The following is a 2,906-nucleotide window of genomic DNA, read 5'->3' on the forward strand; positions in this document are numbered from 1 at the left end:
TGTAATATTAATGAATTTCAGGCAAGCCACCGGGAAATTAATTATTTTTTTCACGCGAAGTTCGAAGAATATGGTTTTTTTTATTTGTTATCAGGAACCGTCGAGGCGGTCGAGAGTTTAATTTGTATCTTTCCTCATCGAAGTAAAATAGTGCGTCCATCACTGAAAGGGAACCGGAAGGCTCCGAAAACAACCGCAAGACTCGATAAAACAAATGTCGATGAAAGCTTTAAAACATTTAACTCAATTCTAAAAATACTTTGTCACTTTTAATTACGAGAGCTACATCAAACACCATGGAAACTACAACAGGCGCGCAGATACTACTGAGGAAATGTTTCTAAAAAAAAAAAAAATCAGTTAACACTTCAACCAATGATTCGATCCATGACGGTGTTATACGTATCAGGAGGACAGTTATTCTTCACACAATTTTACGACACGAGTGCGTGGCCGGACGTGCAAAATTTTTTAAATAATCTATCTATAATTCCAGCAGTGTGTGTGTGTGTGTGTGTGTGTGTGTGTGTGTGTGTGTGTGTGTGTGTGTGTGTGTGTGTGTGTGTGTGTGTGTGTGTGTGTGTGTGTGTGTCTCTCTGTGTGTCTCTCTGTGTGTCTCTCTGTGTGTCTCTCTGTGTGTCTCTCTGTGTGTGTCTGTGTGTCTGTGTCTGTGTCCGTGTGTGACCGCTGTTTCTCGACATCCACTGGTCCGATCTAATTGAAACTTGCCGGATATATTGCTGGGGACCCGAGGATGTGCCTTTTCAAGGTTTGATATTAATCGGACAAGTGGTTCCCAAGTTATGGCCATTTATTTACCAAACCAATGACAAGACACGTTGTTGCGTGGGCGTGGCCAATGGGGAAGGGAAGCTCAGCCACGTTCCCCATTACGGGTTGCAATGTACGGGCTTCCGGATAATGATGACTTCGTGTATTCTAATAATTTCTCGATTTCTTATGCACATTTATAGATAAACACAATACCCCAAGTTATGATCGTTTTCATATTAGACGGTGCATAAATTTCGGTAACATCAGAGTGCTGGTATGCTCCAAACCAGGAAGTAATTTTTTATTCTCTCTTCTCTTTTTGTTTTTCGTTGCCACGACATTGCGAAAAGGTAAAATACGTTAGCGCTAATTGAATAATTGGGTATTAAAACTAAATTGCGAATAATCGTAACTGCGAATAATATGCCAACTTCCGGGCCATGCACGTACGGGCACGCGAGAGCGAAGAAACGGCCTGTGTGGTTGTTGTTTGTTGCTCGCGGTTTGAATATATATATATATATATATATATTTATTTATTTGTTTGTTTGTTTGTTTGTTTGTTTGTTTGTTTGTTTGTTTGTTTGTTTATTTATTTATTTATTTATTTATTTATTTATTTATTTATTTATTTATTTATTTATTTTACGGCCACGTACTAGTCTATATTAATATTTCGGCACGCCCCTTTCTTTGTTCCACAATCAGATTTTTGTTACTGCATGAAATGAAACAAGATTTGGCACATATACTAATGATATTATTGTCTTCCTTAAGAGGCCCCTCAAAATTCGTTTTGATGCATTTTCACAAACTCCATCGGATTCCATTCAAATTCGGTACGATTATGGCTTTTGGTCCAACTTAGGTCATTGGCTATAAATTTTTTCCAAAACACTTCCGATATTCGAAAAAATCAATAAATCGATATCCGTTATGGGATTTTCCATTCAAATCCACTCAAGTTTAAGGCCTACGGGGACGCAAATTTCCACTTTGCCCCAGGCGCTGTTTACCTCCGTTATGCCAAGCTGTTAGGGTTAGGGTTTGGGTTAGTGTTAGGGTTAGGGTTAGCTACCCTAACACTAACCCTAACAGCTAACCCTAACCCTAACCCTAACCACTAACCCTAACCGCTAACCCTAACCCTAACTGCAACCCTAACCACTAACCCCAACCGCTAACCCCTAACCGCTAACCCCGAACCGCTAACCCCGAACCGCTAACCGCTAACAGCTATTCAGGAAATTTGCAAGAAAGCCCGGGCAACGCCAGGCTTTATTGTTAGCCCGAGCAACGCCGGGTATTACTACTAGTAATAAATAAAAAAGAAAAAAAAGAAGAATTGTGACGTTAATGGTGACGCCATAGCACCGTGTCCTGTCATTGGTTTGGTAAATAAATGGCCATAACTTGGGAACCACTTGTCCGATTAATATCAAACCTTGAAAAGGCACATCCTCAGGGCCCCAACAATATACCTGGCAAGTTTCAATTAGATCGGACCAGTGGTTGTCAACAAACAGCGGTCGCAGACAGACAGACAGACAGACAGACACACAGATTGCTGGAATTATAGATATATTAACATTTTTTTTATTTCGAAATAAGATTTTTACGTCAAAAAAGGATGTTTTTCCAAATTCATGTAATCAGGAAAATGCTTTGTCGTTTGTCTGATTTAAGCATTTTTCGGTCCCTTTCTGGTGGCTCGGCATGTTGAAGGATAATTTCAAATCAATGTGAGGCCGTGGGTCAAAATCCACAGTGTCACTTTCTGTAGCAAGTTTCTCCTGGCAAGCTCGTTTTCCACACCAGAGACACATAATCATTAGGAAATTGCAGATCTAAAATGTTGCCACATTTTAAGCTAACAAGCTCAAATGAGCTAAGATCCTCGTCCTCTTAATGATGACGTCATACAAACGAATATGACGTCATTGTGATGTATCAGGTTTGCGATAAATTATCTGTGCTAATGCCCGGCTTGATTCCCGCAAACAAAATTCAAACAGCTTGCCTAGTTTCAGAGATAATGCTATGGGCGATTCACATTAGTGGCGATATTATGACATCAACTTTTTTTTTCTAGGAAGAATTTCCAAAATCGGAGATGGTTACTGCCTGCGCGT

The sequence above is a fragment of the Eptatretus burgeri genome, chromosome 10 (assembly GCF_056783735.1).
Source record: "Eptatretus burgeri isolate ZD-2024b chromosome 10, Ebu_testis_v1, whole genome shotgun sequence".
Classification (NCBI taxonomy): domain Eukaryota; kingdom Metazoa; phylum Chordata; class Myxini; order Myxiniformes; family Myxinidae; genus Eptatretus; species Eptatretus burgeri.